At 45.5% G+C, this 15,283-nt stretch overlaps 1 protein-coding gene across 4 annotated transcripts in view; it reads right to left on the bottom strand.

Annotated features, from left to right (window-relative positions):
* SORCS3 (sortilin related VPS10 domain containing receptor 3) overlaps positions 1-15,283 on the bottom strand; it is a 601,218-nt gene that overhangs the window by 471,291 nt on the left and 114,644 nt on the right. The window contains exon 1 of one of the 4 annotated variants that reach the window (XM_047703330.1): positions 6,058-6,099. The exons of the other annotated variants lie outside the window; for them this stretch is intronic. The gene's annotated coding sequence lies outside the window, so the exon portion shown is untranslated. Of the gene's footprint in view, positions 1-6,057; positions 6,100-15,283 lie in introns of those variants that run through there. 4 annotated transcript variants of the gene reach the window in all.

Below are 15,283 nucleotides of genomic sequence, written 5' to 3'. Positions count from 1 at the left end.
CAATTGGAAGTAGCTTTCCAAATCTCCTCCTCTTCAACTATATGCTAGATAATATAAATATCTCTCTCCCTCTCTCTCTCTCTCTCTCTCTCTCTCTCTCTCTCTCTCTCTCACACACACACACACACACACACACACACACACACACACACAATCTACCTGGGTATCCTTCCTGGATCTTTTGTTTAAATCCTGATAGAGGCTCTTTTGGTCCATATCCCCTGCATTCCTGTCATTATTTCACTTGGAGCTCCCACGTCTCTCTACCCCAGACTGTAGCATCTGTTCTGAGCCCAAGAGCCCCGTTTATCACTGTTTGTCTTTCCTATCAAAAGCAGCCATTTGGCTCTTCACCACTTTGGCCTCATGATAGAAAATGTTCTAACCATCAACCCTTGAAGGAAAACAGGTACAAAGGGGCATGGCCCATATTCCAGAGAGCTGGTGAGCAGCACACGTATGACATCTTCTAAACCAATATCCCGGACACAACACCTGATGAAAATATGGGCATGAAGTCTGACAGCAGAACTAAAGTATTGAGAATCACAACTGTTCCAGAAACTCAGGGATGAATGATCCAGACAGGAAGATCTGAGGGCTCTTCAGAGGTAGCTACCAAGAACAGCAGCAGCTGCATATTACTTTTCCATGGCCTGTGAATGGAAGCATAAGGTCCAGTCCTGACCCCTCCGAACACTCTGCCAGCATCTTCTCTAGCTTTGCCATTGCTGCCCTACCTTACTCTACCCCTTAAATTTTGGTTGTTGCCAGAGTCCACTGTCAGCTCCCCTCTCTCTCCACATTCCATTCCTGAGAAATTTAATCACTATGAGAGTTTCATTACCACCTAAGTGCCAATGGATCCAAACCTTCCCTCTCCCATTCAGACCTCCTTCCTGCTCTTTAGTCCTATAAATCTAACTGCCTCCCAGAAAAATCCAACCTTTTGAACCACTGGTACTTCAACCACAATATGTCAAAATCATACACATTCTCCTCCTCCCCCCCACTAAATCAAATCCCTGTTCCTGTCTGTATTCTTATCTCAATTAATGGTTATCACTGTTTTTCCAGCACCCATAACAGAAACCTGACTGCCATATTACTAACCTAACTGTTCCCCAAACTCATGGCTAAGTCCTAAGAACTCTATCTTTGCAATGGTAATGCGTTACTGCATCCTTGGTTCCCACGATGTCAGTCCAGATGTTTCTCACTTTTCCCCTGGAATATGGTGATACCATGGACTTGCACTGATGGCTCTTCCTCCTCAGAGCCTCCCACCCATCCCCCAACTCCTAACACTATGATCCTATTATAGCATCTAGTCAAATCTCACACTTCACTCCCTATCAAGCTTTCAACAGTCACCCATGGTGCAGAATCCAAGTTCCTCAACACGGCCCTCCATGACTGTTTCCTTTCAATTGAGAAGGACTAGAAGCAGTTCAATCAGGCAAATCTGAGGTTGAATTATAGGTTCAGATTTCTGGCTGTGTGACCTTGGACAAGAACAAGAGTGTAGACTCATTATTTTAATTACCCTAATTGTAGCATCTGTGTTTATTGTATATAAGGTTCAACTTCTTATTCAGCCACTTTAGGTAAAAAAAAAAATGCATCTGTAGGAGACAGGGTTATGTTATCTGATATTCAAAATGAGTCACTTCTAAAGTGATAAAAAGCTCTTCTTTTATCAAAAATGGAGATAATAATGATGCTTACCCAGGTTTGTTGTGAGGATTAAAGAGAAAATATATATGCCTGCTACATATATACATATATATACATTTATATATAATTACATATACATTTTGCATATATACACATATACTTTTATATGTAATTATATATTGCATACACACTATTTACATAATTATATATATTACAGATGTACACATACATTTATTTAGAATTATATATACACAGTATATACACATATATATACACATGCATTTCTACATATGTACATACTACATATATACACATACATGTATATATTCATATGTAAATGTGTGTGCATTTATACACATATACATTTTATGTGTGTATATAGGTCTATGTACATATATTCCAGCACTAATTCCAAGGCTCCTTTCCTCCTTTGCCTAACCATGATACTGACGTGGGAAAACTCCTTATTAAGAGAGAAACCTGGAAAATCAATGACCCAAAATCACTCAGTCTCAGAGGAGGGACACAACTGTTGTGAAAGACCCAAGGAACCCACAGTCTACCTGAGGGTAGAAGAAGAAGAAGAACAACAACAACAACAACAACAAAAAAAAAAAAAAAAAAAAAAAAAACACAGGATAACACACTATACAACTTACAAAAATGTAGGAATTTTGAAGGTAGGCCATGTAAGTCACAGTCATTAGAATTCTTTTGAACGAAATAATAACTGTGAAGAAGAACTGTAAGAAGTTCACCTTCTAAAGCAGGAAATATTGCCAAGTCCATCACCTGGACAAATGTTCACTGCATTTCCTCTCACCATGAGGAACGGCACAAATGCTATGAGCCACCCACGGGGAATAAAACACTCACTGCCTTCAAGGCCAAATGGTCTTATAAGGCTGGTAGCATGTTTCCCTAGTGAAGCAAAGCAGAAAGGGATACAGTGGAAAAGAGAAAGCAATCACATGCCACAGGGGGAGGAGACTCCAAGTAGCAACAAGACCACACCTGACAACAGGTCAGCAGCCAGCAGGGTCAGTGTGAACACACCATCACACATTCTCTACCTTACTTCTTCCCTCTACGCCCTGTTGCCTACATACCACTAAAGGATAGGCCTATGATGTTTTAGGGTAACTCTGACTTTCTTGGGCCCTGTGTTCTGAACTATCCCCAAAACACGAGCTTCTCTTTGCAGGAAACGTAGACACTGATCCAGATTTCTCTCTAGGCTTATGCCTTTAATCTATTCCCCTCCCTTCTTTCTGATTTGATTCCAAAGCAGAAATACAACAACCCAGCAGAAGATTATAATCTCTGGCTTTGTTATAGAAAGAGGTGTAGAAAATATGAATATCTGCTCTGATCACAGCCACTTAAAGGTTACCAATTTAGAGAGCTCCAATTTTCCCAGAGTTGCAGAAAACTCTAGAAAATCCGTTATGCATCAACAGAAGAGCTTTTCTGCTTACAAATGATGAGAGAAAAACTAAGGGAGATACCCTGGCATGGCACCCTGTGTGTCTGCGGCAGCTCCCTCAGCTGCCGACCACATCGCAGCAGCATGAATGCCCTTCCAAATCTTCCTATGTCACCAAAACACAGTGGCCAGAATGCAAAATCTTAGACTCCAGGAGTGGCGTGTTCCAAGCTGAGGACCAAATGGCTTAGAGTCCATCCTTGAGGAGCCTGGATTTCAAAAGCATGAAGTGCCTTATTCCACCCAAATCCAACCCGAAAAGAATGTTCACAAAATGGCCACTCCACATACCATTGATCACCACTGGGATACCATTGGGCTAGGCATTTCTCCTGGGTGGCTTAACAACTTTAAACTCCACTGAGCCTCTTTTAACTCATCTGTTAATGGAGGCAGTATCTTAACGGCATAAAGGCAGGGGGCTAGATCAGATGACTTCTGGAGTTATCTCCCAGTTCCAACTCGTCTACATAGCAACCAGGAAAAGGGAAAGCTGTTTTCCAAGTTTGACAAGGGACTATTTAATGCCAAGTTTGGGTAGATATATGTGCTTGTTTGTAGGACTTGCAGGGCTCTAAGTTCATATTGCCCCAATACTCTACAAACACCTGCAAAATGACCAGTTAGAGAGGAAGGTGTGTCATTGAGCCCAGGGTCTGCCTGCAGCCCTCCAATCCACCACAGCCTCCCCCTTACTTCACGAAGTCCTGTCTTAGCCTTTCTCAGACATACCCACTACTCCACTGACCTTGCTTTGAATAGCTCATGCATATTCTTTCTTTAGATCTCAGTGTTTTATTCCCAGCTGAGGTGGGGCTCCGGCTACAGACTCTCCCAGTCCTACTTTTCATCTATCACACAACTGGCCAGGAGAGTGATGTTGTTTGGAGACAATGGAGTTGCTGGAGTCTCCATCTTTATGCAAACCAGAAGTATCATCTTATGAAGACCAAGTAGCCATGGACTTCGATTTCCTCATCCTTAAAACAGGGACAAGAGGGTTGAATTTGGTTCACTCAGTAGAGATCCCACATGCATTATGCAAAGAACATACTGATTCTGCTAAAAGTAAATGTCACTAGTGCTAAGATCACATTTTGCTCATCTGAGTATCCCCATCTAGCACTGGGAGTAGTATATAGTAAGCAATCAGTAAAAGAATTGCTAAACTGTCAACCACCAAGTTATAATCTCTGCCTTCAGAGTATTTATACATTTGCAGGGAAAAAAATGGACACAAATAACCCAAATAACCATCACAGAATAGAAAAGCAGCACTGAGGGAGAGATGAGCAATGAAACAGTTCAATCCTAAGAGGGAAAATTGTTTTCATCTGAAACATCAGGGAAAGCTTCAGGGAGGAAGTAGCACATGAGGCTCTAGATGGATAAACTATTACACTCAGAGACAGGGAAGGTCTGTCCCAGCAGTGAGAACAAGGGGACCTTTCAATGGCAATCAGTCTACCTGGGGATTCCAACTCAAGACTAGAGATTTTTCTCTCCCGCTGTCTTAAAAAGAATCTCTGTCCTTTTTTCTTTTCCTTTTCTCTGGCCTTCTTTCCAATATAGCTTATTTTTTGTTCCCCCTTCACCTACTTCCCCAGCCACTGCAAACTCCTACCGGGAAGTGGTTTGTTAATGTTCTTCCTTTCTTTTTGTCAGCCCTAAGTTAATGGGCTTCTGGCTAAATACTTGAATTTATGCACCCTACATTGTCTTTTCAGCACCATTTTCAGTAATTTATAGGAACTGCTGTCTGCTGCATTGTGTTATTTAATACTGAGGATGGCTTTCGAATATAGTCTGCACAGTGATGCTTCTGTGGAGGACAGAAGCAGTGTTATATGGAACCTGGATGGGCTCTCGCTCTCCTGTTCTGGGGAAGCAACTCCTGTATGGGTGAGTTACTGAGAAGAGTTATGGCAGCACTGGCACAGAATCCACTGAGTCATGCCAACCCATTACAAAGAGACAGGATGAGGGAGAAAATCCTGAATTATCCAACAAAGTTAGGAACTGGGATCGCCAAGACCCCTATTAGCCAGAGAAAGCCAGACAGACTTAACATCGCTCCACAAGTCACACAACCATATACTCTTTTTATGGGGTAGGGAGCGGGAGGGCAGCAGAAGGCTCAGAGTGGGACCGACCACGTGTTCACCTCCACACACAGCTATGCTTTCAAAGGGCAACCATTTTCTTCTTAATGCTTATCAAGTTCTTGTTCTGAATTCACACTGTGCTAAAAATGATTCTGGTGATTTATTTAATTTTCTCAGCAACTCTAGGCTGGTTTCTACACTTCCTGGCAGACAGATATGCCCTGGGAAGAGAGCCTCCCAGTTGCAACACTATATCCCAATAACACCCTGTGTGACCCGGGTTTTCGAAGAAAAGCCCAAGGCAAGATGTGTTAGCCTCTGCCCCGAGTAAAACAAACAAGTCCTCACCCTCCAGGAATCTGATAACCAAGAGAAAAGAGAAGATGCCTTTTTTAATAACTTGGGGCAGTATGCCTGGAGATGTAGAGAGTCGGGCTACCTCCAGGTAGCTGGCTAGGTTTCCCCCCTGACTCCCAATGTCAACGCTCAGGGGCCCCTGATACTTTCTGACAACCAAATGCGCAGGCCTGGGCATTTCTGAAGGAGGAAGATGGGACATGAGAGAAAGTTTCAGGAAAGGGATAATAGAACGCCCCCCACCTATACCTCGAACAAGGTATGACCAAAGATTATTTTCAAGCTGTATTTAATTTTTTTCCCTCTGGTTGCCAAGGGCCTCACCACTTTCAGTGCCTAGTACTTGGCCATTTCAAACACATGATACCTCTCTGACCCCTGAGATTCACAGAAAATTCTAAGAGCCCTACGAAACAGACTGTCCACACCAACCTTGCTGAAGAGTAACAAGATGCTGGCAGAAAAGGCAGGGAGACCTGTTGGTGGAAACAATGATGTCATTAGGAAGAAGTTCGAGTTTCTAATAGATGGCACATAACAAATCAGTGTGGTATAAATGCAATTTATGGGGACCATAATGTACTCAATTCATCCCCATAAATGAAGGTAAAATTGTACCTCACCTGACAGGTTCTAGTTCTTATTTATCATTAGCAGTGATAAATCCCACACAATAATGGGAGTTCCTGGAGACAACTTTTCATTTCTGGGTAGCTTCGGTTAGTCACATTCAAACCACAATTTGCTCATCCTTCCAAAAGCAAACCTTGCTAGGCATTACTAGATTTCAAATTCATTTTTTAGCCTTAAGTGATTTTTGAGAAAGTAATACAAGCACATGGGGAAAAAAAAATCCAGTAGCACAAAAGGTCTTCTACAAAAAAAAACTTTCCCGCCTCCCATGTTCCTCAGTCAAGGCCTTTCCTAGTAGCAAATAATATTACAGGTCTAGAAGTGTAGAAATATAGAAGTCTAGAATAATATCACAGTGTCTAGAAGGGTCATCTCCCAGAGATGACCCTTCTAGACACTAGGCACATATTCAGAGATCACTCATATTTTTAAATAACTGGAAACACACTACACTACACTGCCCTTCATTTTTCTCGTTTCACATTGTAACATGAAGATCAGTCTTCATCCATGGAAATAAATCTTACCCACTTCTTTTTTTTTTAAATATTTTATTTATTCATTTGACAGACAGAGATCACAAGTAGGCAGAGAAGCAGGCATAAAGGAGGAAGCAGGCTCCCTGCTGAGCAGAGAGCCCAATGTGGGGCTCAATCCCAGGACCCTGGGATCATGACCTGAGCCGAAGGCAGAGGCTTTAACCCACTGAGCCACCCAGGTGCCCCTTCTCCACTTCTTTTAACAGCTGCATAGTATTCTAGCTTGTGGCTGGACCATAATTAACCAGCTCCCAGCTGACAGGTATTACCGTTATTGTTCCAGACTCCTGCTCCCACAATGGGGCAGTAAGTGGTCCTTGGGCTCCATTTCCATTTTCTTTCAATGCAGCTACTGCCCGATTCAATTCCCCACCTTCTTCACCTAGATTCAGGAGCCTACCCTGAGAGACAGAACAAACATCTCTGCAGAGCCATGGTTCTCAGCAAAATGAAAAAAAATAAAATCTTCCCCCCATAGGCCCATCTGGAGGGTGCTGCTATGAGCAGAGTCTGGAAGAATAATAAATCCTCTTGACACAGGCGCTGGGAGGAGGCTGCCCAAGCCGCAGCGATGGGCTTCTTGGTTTGAGATGTCGACAGGCTATATTGAAAGCAGAGAACGGAGCCATATAAATCTGTAATTGCAACCCCATTCCCACAACGGAATGCTGCCTGCTTGTAGTTGGTTCTCATTACCTGCTTACAACTGTAATTTCTGTGTGGTCTTTTTCCTTCCCTACACTGCAGTTTTCTGGGGATTCAGAGCTGAAGAGTGGTGTTAGGCATTTCTAAAAGGAGAATGGAAAGGTACCAATTATGGAAAAGTGATTTCTCCTTTTGAATTCAACTGCTCTGAACTTCATTGTCCCCCCTTCAGGTGAGACTATCACAACCTGGTACAAGCAGAAATTGTTTCAGGGAGAAAGAAATCCCAGCTGCCCATCCTGCCCGGGGGCATCAGCTGCTTAGGCTGGATCACAGCTGAAATCAAGCACACCCCAGTTCAAAGCAAACAGACCAGCTCGTCCTCTTCCCAGGCTGCCCAAAGTACGTGTCCTAGCCAGAAGTGAGGAGTCTAGTTGTTTTATTGGATTCGTTACAATTCATGATGAAGCCCAAACCAAGTAGACCAAACAGAGGTAACCGGGGCATTAACAGGATTCACTGCGAAGGTGTTCATCATTCTGCAGAATTCTTTCTCTACGGAGACTTCCACATCAGTGAGCCCCACCACTAAGGATACTGAGATCAGAAAAGCCAGCCTTATCTTGTACCATGTTCATTGCTATGCTCGGGAGAGGCCATGGGAGCTGTGGATCATAACCTGTGAGACAAGTCCTAAAACCCCAAAGTGAAGACCCTATGCCCTCTGTTCTTGCCTATAACCACTATGGAAAGTTACAAAAGTGGCCCCAGTTCTGCAGAGACTGCTGAAAAGGAGAAGTGGGCAGTGGTCTTTTGGAGTGCTGGAAAGTTCTGGTTGACTTCTTAGTGCCTTTCAGGCCAAGCTTGAGTCCAGGACCAAGTGCCAGGCACCTAGGCAGACCCTGCCTGATGCTGTACAATTCTTCAATCCTGGCAGGCAGATCTTAGACCCGGAGAGCCAGTGCCCACTGAATGGAAGTGCTGGTCTCATGTGGCTTGCTCTCACCCAGCTCACACTCTCCTTTTGAGCCTGAATCCATTCCCCCCAGCTTCTGTCTTCAAGTTGACATTTTCTTTATTTTCTGTATTTTAATTCCTATATCCTTTACTTTTGAGAGAAACATTTTTTCATCTTTGACTCCCCAGCAGTTAATATTGTACTTAATATATAGGAACTAAAAAATATGTGCTGCATGAATGAGTGAGCGAAAATACAAGGAGTCACTAACTCACTGTGGTGATTTTGATTCCCCAAGAAATCTCTGGGGTCCAGCACTGCGGTGGCTGCTCTCCTTGTCCTCCCAAAAGACAACACTCAACACACAGCCATAGAGCAGCCACAGTCTCCAAGAAGTGTCTCATAAATTACTCTATGTCAGATTCTGAGTTCACCAACACAGCAGTCCATCCACCACGACAAATCACATGCAAAACTGCATGCATCTGTAGGCACTTTTCTGCAAGAAGATCCTTTACTTCCCTCAGAGTCTGAAAGGGATCCATGGACCCCCAAAAGCTCTACATTCACAGACTTGAAGAATCAGAAAACCTGAGACCTGAAAAGGTCTCCTCTGCCCTCCCTGACACCGAGCAGGACAGAGTGGGGCGGGGGCACTGCAGGTGTGAGTTCTGCTGACTAACAAGCATCATTGCTCTGCTTTATGGGAACAGATAAATCACCAGGATTTAAAGAATCCCAGTCCTCGGAATGCTCTTGCGCTTGACAGCAAGCACATTTTTTCTACCAAGTCAACATCTCCAGAAGGAGCAGCCAAGCCCTGTCAAAGAAAAAGAAAAGAGGCTTGGAGCAAGATTAAAGAAATAAATAAAGTACAATCTGCAAGCTGGGAAAATAGGCTCATCCTATCATGGTACTAACCTGCTTGGTTCTGGGAAGAGGGGAGAAGAACAAGGTGATACCCCTTGTCAACTCTGATCCCAGATGCTCTGCTTTGAGAAGGGACCTTTCATCCCAACTCATACAGGGAACTCAGGGGAGCAGGGCGCTGCCTCTGATCCTGAAGGAGGACTCAGCTCTGCATTTCTGTTCAGGGAAATAGCCCCTGCCTGCATCTCCTTCAGCATCATCCAGAAAATATTTCTCATCATAAAAGGCCTGGCTTGAGTACCTGGTTTAGCAAGGTTTTGCCCCACATTGAAACTGGCCCCCGACCTTGTCCTGCCTGTCTTCAGAACAGAATCTCTTACCTCAGCATTATTGACATCCGGGGCCAAATAATTTTTTTTTTAAAGATTTTATTTATTTGAGAGAGAGAGAGCACAAGGTCAAGCATGAGCAGAGCGAAGGAGCAGAGGGAAAGGGAGAAGCAGGCTTCCCACTGAGCAGGGAGCCCTTTGTGGGGCTCAATCCCAGGACCCTGGGATCATGACCTGAGCCAAAGGCAGATGCTTAACCGACTGAGCGGCCCCGGCATGGGGCCAGGTAAATCTTTGCTGTGGATGGCTGTCCTGGGCATTTAGGCAACGTAGCAGCATCCTTTATCAATAAAGCAGCCCTCATTCACCAGATGCTGGGAGCACTCCCTGTCCTACCCCAAGCTGTGACAACCAAAAATGTCTCCAGCCTTTGTCAAGGGTGCCCTCAAGAACAAAAGTGCCTGAGAACAGGTGCTCCGAGACCTGCCGACTCTGTCTCAGGGACCACCAGTAGGAAGGAATGCAGGTGTTACTTAGAGGAAAACAGGATACTTGTCAATAGTTTGGGGAAACATGGTATTAAACAAAGATAAACAGGACCCTTTCTTGGTGGATTTCTCAGAGTCTGAAACAGATCAGGGTGTACCAAGAATCTGAGTGGAAAACATAATACCCAGCATTTCCCCAAAGGCACTTGGCTGCACAGTCCTTTTATCTCAGAGCATTTAGGATTAGTATTCCAAGGGATTTACTTTTGGAAACACTTCTGTGAGGCAAAACTGGAAATGTACCTCTGAGGCAGACATGCCTGGAAGAAGGCATGAAGAAGCCAGGAGCAGCCTACGGACACAGAACTTTCCTCAACACAATTTATCTCACAACCCCAGACTTCATCATTAGAGATTAATTTTTTGAGAACCGATTTAGACCTTCAGTCTTCAAAAGTCCCCAAATATTCTGGAAGATACTAAAGCTATAAATCACCATTAGCTGACACTTTGCAACCCGGGTAAGGTTATCAGAGACTTTCCCCACAGTGACAGATGACTATGTCCGAAGGTCTATGGGGAATGGGAAACCCCAGAGGCACTTGGGCTGGAAAGAGAGTAACAAAGATAAGAAATAAGGGAAGAGGACACCAAAACGAACCTCTCCTACTTCACCCTTCTGGCCAGGGCTGCCGCTGAGGTAATATTCACATTCACAGCCCACAAGCACAGCCTTCAGAAAGGTCGGACACAGTGGGAAGGGTGTCTTGTAAGAGAGGTTAGATTTGTGCTGTGTAAAATAGATTTAAAATACTATTATTCTACTAAACAGGTTTCGTTGTGATTTCCACACATTTCAGAGATCATAAACATTAAAACTGAGAAGGACCTTGAATTATCTAACCCTACTTTTTTTTTTTTTTTTCTTTTTTAAGTAGGCTCCACACACAGCATGCAGCCCATGGCGGGGCCTGAACTCACAACCCTGAGATCAAGACCAGAGCCAAGACCAAGAGTTAGACATTTAACCAACTGAGCCACCCAAACTCCCCCTGATCCTATTCTTTTTTAAACAAAAACTATTTACTCAAAGCCCAATACATAAAACACAAAATTGTAAATATTCTCATTTAGTATGGGCTGGAGTCCCACCCAACCCTTAACCCCTACCTTATCCTCCCTTGGAGAACCTTTTAGAAAGCCCAAGGTCCTCAGCAAACATTGGAAACACTGGAAATTTCACAGGCCAAGGAAAGGGAGGCCCCTTCAAATTATGTGACTTGCCTGGGACCCCAAGACTTCTCAGTAAGAGTCAGGAGAAGAACTGACTCTTAGCCTCACACTCTCCTCATCTCACCACATGCTGACTAATGTAAGAAAGAGAGCACCAACCCCACAAGAGAATAAGCTGCCTTAGAATGGAGTGATCTCCTTTCTGCAGGTACGCCAGGAGGGACTGGAGGCCACGTGTAAGGTCTGGTGGCCTCACTGGTGTGAGGAGCTAGACATTTGTGAGGTCTCTTCTCAAAGGCTCCCAAGCACTGTCCCATCCTACCTCACAGGAGTCAGAGGATGCCTGAGGAAGCCCGCTCTTAAGAAGCGACGCAGCCCCACACCAAGGGGAGCCCTTGCCCATTCTCCCTGGCCCCCAAGCCATGGCCTTCTGATGGAAGCAGGCCAGCTGACATGAACAGTGTGTGCGGTGTGAGTGAGCGATGGTGCACCACCAGGTAACACACCCCTAAGCCAAGTCAACAACTCCAGGCTCAGTGCGTGTCAGGCAGAAATAGGACAGTGACTGCCAGTCACAGGAAATATCATCAGGGAGGTTTAAACTAATAAAGCTGCCTCAGAACTCGTAATACAAATGATCCATGAACAAGATGGCAGCTGTGGCTCCAGATTACCGAGCTGTGGAAGGACAGCTCAGCCCGGATGTGCTTCGGAGTGTGTTTATGGGCACTCATGCAGGCCAAGACACACAAGCACCCTGTCCACCTGCAGAAACACCACCAGCAGTGTGTCTCCTTTACTTGAGGTTAGGAGACCCCACTGTGCAAAGCTGGCAGGGGAAGGAGGCAGACCCAGGGAAGAGAAACAGGAAGATCTGCCCCGAGACCAAAGACCAGGCCCACTATATGTGCCCAGACCAGGCCTGAGGGTCGGCAAAAGGAAATGGGGGCCCCAGATGAACTCTACCAGTCATCTGCTGTTGCCTTCTGGAAGACAGAAAAGGAATCCTGATACTGGGCAATCAGTGAGTGAAAGTGACACAGCCAAATGTCCTTAGTTGTTACGGCTTTTTAGGACTGTTTTTTGGTTCACTCTGTGTGTTTGTCTTTTTTCCATGGGGTGTGTGTGTGTGTGTGTGTGTGCATGTTTTCTCCTAACACAAGCTAGTGGGTGACTCAAAGCCCCTCCTCTGAAAGGCCCAGAATACAGCCAACCCCACGTCATGCACCCCCTCTCTGGGAGCCTCAGAGATGGCTCCTGGTAAGGGCCTCTGAAATGTCAAGTTCTGGGTCACATGTACCACATACAAACAGGTGACATTCTGTGGGATGGGCAGCTGTGGTGAAAGGGACGAGTCCCCTCTCCCAGCCTCACAAGGGTTTCAAACTCCAGCTCTTCCACTTAGCAGCTGTGTGATATAAGCAAGCTACTTAACATCTCTGGGTTTCAGCTGACTTACAGTTGACTACTGGGAGATCCCATGACATCTAAATGTGCATATGAGCTCTGGAAACTTCTATAGATGTTAGAGGTCAGGACTACAGATGAACCTGCCTATAGAGTTTCCTACTACCTGTAATCTCCAGGGACACTCATTTTCTGTGCAGAACACATCTATGTTGGTACAACAGTATTCTCCATTTATTACTACTAGTACCAGCATGTACAGCTAATAAAGCTGCATACCATCTCTCATAGCAATGCCACTGCTGCCTGATACTAGAGGGTATTTTGTTGAGCAGTGCTGGCAACAGTACTAATCATAACATTCTCTAGCTTGTGCCCACATGTTGCTATTCTCTCCCTAAGAAGACACTGATCTCCTGAACAGAGATCCTATCTGACACTTCTGTGTCCCCTATAAGACGAGGATCATCTGACAGGCTCTCAGCAAATGTGTGATTGATAAAAGTCACAGGGAACTCCTGGAGGATGCCACCTGACTGGCCATGGGCCTGGCCCCTGGAAGGAAACTAGTCTGAGAGCCTCCATTCAGCATATACTGGCTGACAGTCCTCATCTCCCACCTGGAGAGCCAGGTCCAAGCCTATTACCCCACAAAGGAAAACAGGCTTTTGGATCAGAAGCCCCTCCAGATCCAAAGAGGGAAAAGAACCAGACCTGGCCATCTCATTGAACTATCTGGTCCATCTGGAAACCAGAGAAGTTCACCAGGGCCCCTGACCCTATGTGGCATGGGCACGCATGTCCTTCATGTTTGGGCAAAACCGAGCATGGACAGGTTCAGGGTGAGGGGTGAGAGAGCTGAGGGTCGTGCCCAAGGTTATTAATAGCTTCCTTCTCCACCTCTTCCTCGTAGCCTTGTCAACTCAGGGTGACCTCCACAAGTCACAGCCCGAGAGGACACTGATTATTATTATAATGATCGCACTGGTGTGTGTGCTCACAGATGCTGCTGGACCTGTGACATGCTGCTTCTCTTGCGTCTGTAATTCAGTGACTCCAGCCAAAAGTACTCCTGTTATCAAATTATGCTCGGCTTTTTCTCCCCTCTGCCTCCGTACTCAGGGCAACCCTTTCCCATCTGCCACGACACAGCCAGTTTTTGTACCTCCCTCACCCCCATCCCACCACCCGCCTCCCTTCTCCTTCCCACAAGCAAACTAGCAATGTGCTTAAGGTTAACATGCCCGCCAAGCCTCCCTCTGATGAATGACAGGTTAATGATGTGCACATCTCCTAATAAGCATGTTAGTCAGCACTTACACCGCCTTCGTCAACTGGCACAGGGTAGTGCAGGGTGAGGCTTTTGTGAGTGGGAAAGATAGGGCGTGCAAAGGGTCTCCCCTTCTATCCTCTCTAATCAGAGACACCCAGGAGGCAAAAGCTGCTCAGGAACATGACAACCAGCAGCAGGGGTCACTGTGCCCCCGCAGGAAAGGAGAAGGCAGCCGACCAGAAGGAAGGATCAACATCTCAGGGGTTGGCTGATCCCTAGGCAAGGAAGAAGCCATTTCCAAGATCCCAAAATGCCTTTCTGAGATGGCAGCTAGACACCGCAGGGGGCGGGAGCCACCCCACGCCCTCAGGGGTGCTCCCCTGGATTGACAGTATCACTTAGGAAGGTCCTTAACCTTCTCCTTCTCTCAGATGTTTTCATGTGCTCCTTGATGCACATTCTCCCAGCTTTTTCAGCTGTGTGTGTCTCCTCTGACTGCTTAGACAACAGACACCGGACCCACCCCCACTTCTATCACTGAGAATTTCTGAATATGAGAACACATTAAGTATAATAGTGCCAGAAGGCTGCTCTAAGAAATGACCACAACTTGGTGGCTTAAAAACACCAATTTATTTTCTTTCTTTCTTTTTCTTTTTTTTTTTTTTTTTTGAGAGGGAAAGGGCAGAGGGAGAAATAGAATCTCAATCATGCCCCACGCCCAGCATGGAGCCCAAGGTGGGGCCCGATCTCACAACCCTGAGATCATGACCTGAGCCAAAACCAAGAGTCAGATGCTTAACTGAGTCATCCAGGCATCAACCTCCCAATTTATTTTCTTACAGTTCTTAAAGTCAGAGGTCAAAAACGGGTCATACCGAACGAAAGTAATGGTGCCAGCCAGGCTTCTGGAGGGTCCGGGGAGAATCTGAGTCCTTGCCTGTTTAACCTTCCGGAGGTCGGCAACATTCTTTAGCCAGTGACCCCTTCCTCAAATCACTCCAACTTCTGGCTTCCAATGTCCCGTGTCCTACTTCTTCCCTGTTATAAGGATCCCTGTGATGGTGTCCAGCCCACCCAGATAATCCCAGGTAATCTCCCCATCTCAAGACCCTTCGATAAATCAGCTCTGCAAAGTCCCTTCTGCCACGTAGGATAACATAAACATGTTCCAGAAATGAGGATGTGACCCTGGGGGGCCAAGGGCCGGCCCACTACAGTGAGAGTACCTTAAATGTGTCACAGCTATAAACAGGGTCACTGTGAAGCCAAGTGGAAAAGAT

The sequence above is a fragment of the Lutra lutra genome, chromosome 14 (assembly GCF_902655055.1).
Source record: "Lutra lutra chromosome 14, mLutLut1.2, whole genome shotgun sequence".
Classification (NCBI taxonomy): Eukaryota; Metazoa; Chordata; class Mammalia; order Carnivora; family Mustelidae; genus Lutra; species Lutra lutra.
Note: the sequence above shows the minus strand (reverse complement) of the source record. Positions and strands in the feature narration are given on the sequence as shown.